The sequence below is a fragment of the Arachis duranensis genome, unplaced genomic scaffold (genome assembly GCF_000817695.3).
Source record: "Arachis duranensis cultivar V14167 unplaced genomic scaffold, aradu.V14167.gnm2.J7QH unplaced_Scaffold_608113, whole genome shotgun sequence".
NCBI classification, from domain to species: Eukaryota; Viridiplantae; Streptophyta; class Magnoliopsida; order Fabales; family Fabaceae; genus Arachis; species Arachis duranensis.
In genome coordinates, this window is record NW_026264987.1 from 1,356,438 (window position 1) to 1,362,737 (window position 6,300).

The window sequence follows — 6,300 nt, forward strand, 5'->3', positions numbered from 1 at the left end:
TTGTTGTTGGTTCAATTGGAGTTGCCTCAAGATGGATGTCATCTCGCTCAAGGATTGAGTTAGAGCGGTGGTTTCACTACTAGTTGACACCTCATTCACGGTCCTTGGACGGTTGACTCTTCGTCTCATATGTTGAATGGATTCGGCTAAGTCAATGATAAGTTGCCATGCCTCCTCCGCTGTTTTATATTTGGACAAAGAACCATTGCTAGAAGTGTCCAAGAGGGTTCTATCTTGTTCTCGTATCCCTTGACATATGTATCCGAGCAATACTTGAGTATCAATCATGTGATTAGGGCATGCGTCTAGTAGTTTGCGAAACCGTTCCCAATACTCATAGAGTGGTTCCGTCTCACCTTGCACAATACAAGACATTTCCTTCCTTAGCCTATCCATCTTCTCCGGGGGCAAGAATTTATCCAAGAATCCTCTTCTAAGTAGGTCCCAATCGGAGGTGACTTCACTAGAGAGAGTGTAGAACCATTCTTTAGCCTTGTCCTCAAGAGAGAAAGGGAAAGCAAACAACCATATAGCAACTTCATCGGATCCTTCCCATCTAGTAGTTGAGCATATGCGATGGAAGTCCTTGAGATGTCGAATAGGGTCTTGTGCGGGAAGTCCGTGAAACTTAGGTAAGAGGTTGATCAAAGCGGTCTTCAATTCAAAGTTTGCATTCAAGTTGGGGTGAGTTACATGAAGGGGTTGAAGGACATAATCCGGTGCGCCCACTTCCTTGATGGTAACTCTCCTCGGAGCATCCATGGTATTAGTACCTAAAACAAAAGAAGAATTGTTAGTGAGATTGATGGGAGTATGACTAATGCCTTCTTTGAGTGACGGTTCAATGTTCACTTTTAGTAAGGTGGTTGAGGTGGTGAAAACCTCTTCACCTTTCCCAAACTTTAGCCGCCTCCGAGCTTGTCTAATATGAAACAAGGTTTGTTCTATTTCCGGATCAAAAGGGACTAAGCTCGGATTCGGTTGTGAACGCGTCATGCAATGAAGAGGAAATGAAATTCATGGTAACGATGAGGGGTTAGTCACTTGAAAAATTTGCAATGAAATGTAACTATGTACATATACACACGCTTAATCCAAACAATAACATGGCACACTAAGCAAGCTCCCCGGCAACGGCGCCATTTTGATAAACAAAATTTAGCATGCCGAATTAGAATCCAAAGATGAATATGATCGTGAGTATAGTCTAATCGACACTTAAATTTCGTACCAAACAATCCTACAATCTATATCCGAGAGTACAAGTCTCCCGAGTCGTCCTCCCTTGGAATTGCCAAAGTGTGCATCTTATTGATTAGAAAGCTTTGTTGTGATTCTTTGAAGGTTTTAGCAAGGTAATATGAAACAAACAATCAATCATTAAAAGACTTGGCTTAGGGTTGGCATTAGAATTCCTATCCTTATAGTTTATTCAATGATGATGACAATTAGGCCTTGCCTCATTTAGTTATCCCCTAAGTATAGAGGAAAGTCAAATGAAGATAATCAACTTGAGTCACAAGTCCTAGCTTCACCTCATGAGAATCTAGCTTTAGTGCATTCCAAGTCAATTAGCAATTCCTAATTTCAAATCAACAATTGACACAACTATTCAACTTCTTCTAATGGTCCAACCCTATGCCAAGTGAGATACTTCTACTCCATAACTAGTGTTGACATTTTATCAAACATGTAATGAGCAAGAAAGAAAGTCATAGTAAAATGAGAAGAAAAGTAGAATTAAAAGTATTGCAACACAAGGATCTAACAACAAGTATCAAAGAGCAACAATGAAAATCAAATTCTCAAAGTATTGATGAAATCCAAAATTACAAAGTTGAATTCTAGATCTATGAGAATTGATCAATTACAATTACTACTTGAAATTGGAGAAGAAAATCTATGACATGAGCAAAGTGGAGTGAGAATTGTAATGGATCTCACCAAAAAGTGATTGAAAATTCAGAAATTGGATGAAGATGAACCCTAGTGAAAGGCTTGGAATCTCTCTCTTCTTCTCCCAAAAGTGTAACTAACTATCCCCCAAAAAATATCTAAAAATCTAGAAAAATGAACTAAGTGTCCTTAACCCTTGCTCCTTTGGTCTTCTTAAGCTTTTCCCGCCAAGCATTTCCCAAAAGTGGAATTCATAACTGCCTCCACGCCTAAGTCACGTGACTTCTTAAAAAATCATATTCGCAAATCGGCGCTCACGCGCAAGGTACGCGCGCGTGCCACCGAGGCGTCTTGTAATGCGCAGGAGGCGTGATGTACGCGTGCGCGCCCATGAAGATCATGGCTTAGCTGCTACTCAAGCCGGCTCGTGGCTTGGCTCTTGGCTTCGACTTCAAGTTGGTCTATCCACGCGGACGCGCCAAGTGCGCGCACGCGCCCATGCTGAGATTTCCAAGGCTTAATTCTCCTGCTCCCTTCCTTTGCTCCCATCCTCCTTCTCTCTTCCGGTCCATCCCTGCCCTATATTCTGGAACTACTTAACACACAAGTCACGGCATCGAATGGCATCAAGAGAAGATTAGAAATGTATCTATTTTAGTGCAAAATAAGCATGTTTTCATTCATGGGGCAAAACTAGGAAGGAATGCAAAATCTTGTATTTTCATATAGAAAGTGTGTGGAATCATTGATAAAAACCCCTGAAATCAGCACAAGATAAACCCTCAAAATGAGGTCCGTCAGTCACACGTACACGTGAACAAGCCAACGTTAGAGGGAACGTTGGTGATCAAATGCTACCTCCAACGTCCGCGACGAGCATCCCAGATTTGGATTTGGAAATTCGCATCGACGCGTACGCGTGGATGCATATTTTGGCCAGACACGCAAACGGGTGAGCGACGCACACTCGCAAAAAGCTGAATCAACGCGTACGCGTGGGCGACGCTCATGCATCGATGGAAAAATGTAGGTACTCCAACGTTGAGTCAAATGTTGGCGGCAACTCTCACTCCTTTGAAAATCCTTTTTCAAGCCAAACGTTTGACTCAACATTTTTTTGCAAAAGTTAAGGCCAATGTTGACATCGGCATCCATAAAATTTAGCACCCATGCAGATCAAAAGCGTGAATTGTCAGTTGCCCCTCTTCAACATCACTGAGACTTATTCTTGCTTGCTTCAACAAGGCCAAGGCCCACATCCAAGTACAATACAGACCCAATTGAAGAAGAGAAGGAGAGTATAAATAGGAGGCTCTCTGGTAGAATTAAGGGAGCTTGGGTAGTAAGAGTAGGAGTAGGATAGAGGGCTCTGGTAGAGAGCTTAGCTTAGAATTTCTTTTTCTTTTCTGCACTTTTAAATTTCAGTTGTAATTGAATTCAGTTTGGTTTATGCAATTTCCATTTTCTTACACTTCTCTTTTGAAATTTTACATTTGAGTTTGCTTTAGCTGAGTTTAATTTCTATGCAATTTAAATTCCCTGCATCTTTGCCTCTCTACCAATTTACTTTCTGCCAATTTAGTTTCTCTGCACTTGTTCTTTGAGCTATGATCCACTGAACCCCAATTCATTAGGGGGAGGAGCTCTATTTTAATTCACATGATTAAGTGAACATCTTCTTCTCAATTCATCTAGATAGCTAAGAAATAACTTCTGTTTTGATTGATATTCATTCACTTCGGAATAGGGTTTAAATTTGTGAATTTTCATGTGAGCCTCGGAAGGGGAATCAAGGAAATTAGAACTGAAGCTTTGTTTCTCACAATTCCCTTGATCAACACCATTCGGGAGGAATTGAGATCTAGAGAGTCTATGTGACTTATGGATGAGAGAAAATGCTTAACCTCTTCTCATGAAAATTAGATTAAGGAATTGGCAAGATTGATTGTGATTAGAGAGATTGGATTGCCAAGGAATTGGGATCCAATCAATTTCAATTCGCCATAGATCTATTCATATGAATGAGAAAGAAGTTGAGATTTATTTGATTCATGATGGATTATGATACCTCCAATCCCTGATGAATTTTTCTTTCTATTAATTGTCCTTGAGATCACTTTGAGTACTTTGGTTTACTGCCTCTTTAATTTCCCTGCACCCAAAGCTCTTTACATTTCCTGCAATTTATTTTTCATGCAATTTAAGTTTTTTGCCATTTAAGTTTCTGCCAATTTACTTTCAACAATTTACCATTCTCTACAATTTACATTCTGTTAATCAATTTTCACCAAACTCTTCTCAATATTTCGCTTAACTAGACTAATCACTTCACTAAAATTGCTTGATCCATCAATCCCTATGGGATCGACCTTACTCTAAGTGAGTTATTACTACTTGATGCGATCCGGTGCACTTGCTGGTTAGTTTGTGCGGAACTTCTAATTTTCCCTCATCATAGTGCTAAAAATCCACTTCTGGAGCCCACTTGGGGTGTGTTTAGGATGAGCTTGGGGTGAGCATATTCCTTTGATATCCACTTTGTTTGATCAACTTGATAGAGCTAAGTGATTCTCAAAGCTGGATTTAAGGTCAGGATATCACCAAGTGGGGATTGCCAATGATGATGAGCCTAAGACCACGTGTGCCACGAGGTATGGATCGTATGAATGATTGGTGATACCATTTGGCTTAACCAATGCTTCTGTAACCTTTTGTACCTTGATGAATGATATCTTTCGTCCTTATCTTGATCGGTTTGTAGTGGTCTACTTGGATGACATTGTTGTCTATAGCAATACCTTGGAAGAACATGTAGAATACTTATGAACCGTGTTTAAGATCTTGTGAGAGAATAACCTATATGTGAAGAAGGAAAAGTATTTCTTTGCAAGGGACAAAGTCCACTTCTTGGGACACATCAATAAAGATGGAACTCTCTGCATGGATCAAGGAAAGGTGAAGGCTATCAAAGAATGGGAGCCGCCAAACAAGGTATCTAAATTAAGGTCATGCCTTGGGTTGGCTAATTACTATCGGAGGTTTATCAAGGGATACTCTGCCAAGGCTGCATCATTAACTGATCTCCTCAAGAAGAATAACTCTTAAGAATGGTCAAAGGAATGTCAAAAAGCCTTTGATGAGTTGAAGGTTGCTACCACAGAAAGACCAGTACTACCCGACTACTCGAAGGTGTTTGAAATCCACACTGATGCTTCTGATTATGCTATTGGAGGGATTCTGATGCAAGAAAGACATCATATTGCCTTTGAGAGTCGCAAGTTGAATGATACAGAGAGGTGATACACTGTCCAAGAGAAGGAGATGACTGCGGTGGTGCATTGTCTAAGAACTTGGCATCATTACTTGCTTGGTTCACACTTCATCATCAAGACAGACAATGTGGCTACAAGCTACTTCCAAACTCAAGAGAAGTTAAGCCCCAAACAAGCCAGGTGGAAAGATTTTTTAGCTGAGTCTGATTTCAAATTTGAATACAAGCCTGGAAAGACTAATGTGGTAGCAGATGCGCTGAGCCACAAGGCTGAGTTGGCAGCCATTTTCATGGTCGAAGGAGATATTTGGCATACCATCAAGGAAGGGTTGCATAAAGATCCATCAACCAAGAAATTGGTGGAATTAGCTAGAGAAGATAAGATCAAACTATTTTGGCTAGAAGACGACCTTCTCTACACCAAAGAGAGAAGACTATATGTCCCTAAGTGGAAAAATCTAAGGAGAATGCTACTGAAGGAATGCCACGACATAAATGGGCTGGTCATCAAGGCTAATGAAGGACTTTGGCACTTATTGAATCTTTCTATTATTGGCCTCAAATGAGAGATAAAGTGGAGAGCTATGTGAATACTTGTCTTGTGTGCCAACAAGATAAGATTAAAAACAAGACACCAAGTGGGTTGTTGGAACCTCTACCTTCATCAGAGCGACTGTGAAAAAGTGTCTCTCTAGATTTCATCTCTGTCTTACCGAAGTCCGAGGGGTTTGGATATATTCTCGTGGTAGTGGATCGATTTTCAAAGTATGCTACCTTTATACCTGCCACTACTTACTACACTGCAGAGGAAGCAGCACGACTATTCTTCAAGAATGTGGTGAAGTACTGGGGATTGCCTAAGAGCATTATTAGTGATCGAGATCCACGCTTCACAAGACGACTATGGACAGAGTTGTTCAAACTCCTTGGATCGGAGCTTCATTTCTCAACAAGCTTCCATCCTCAAACCGATGGGCAGACTGAGAGAGTGAATACTATACTCGAGTGTTACTTGAAGCATTTTGTAGCACTAATCAGAAGGACTGGACAAAACTTCTGGACATTGCTCAATTCTCATACAATCTACAAAGGAGCGAGTCCAGAGGGAAAAATTCGTTTGAGATTGTGACTGA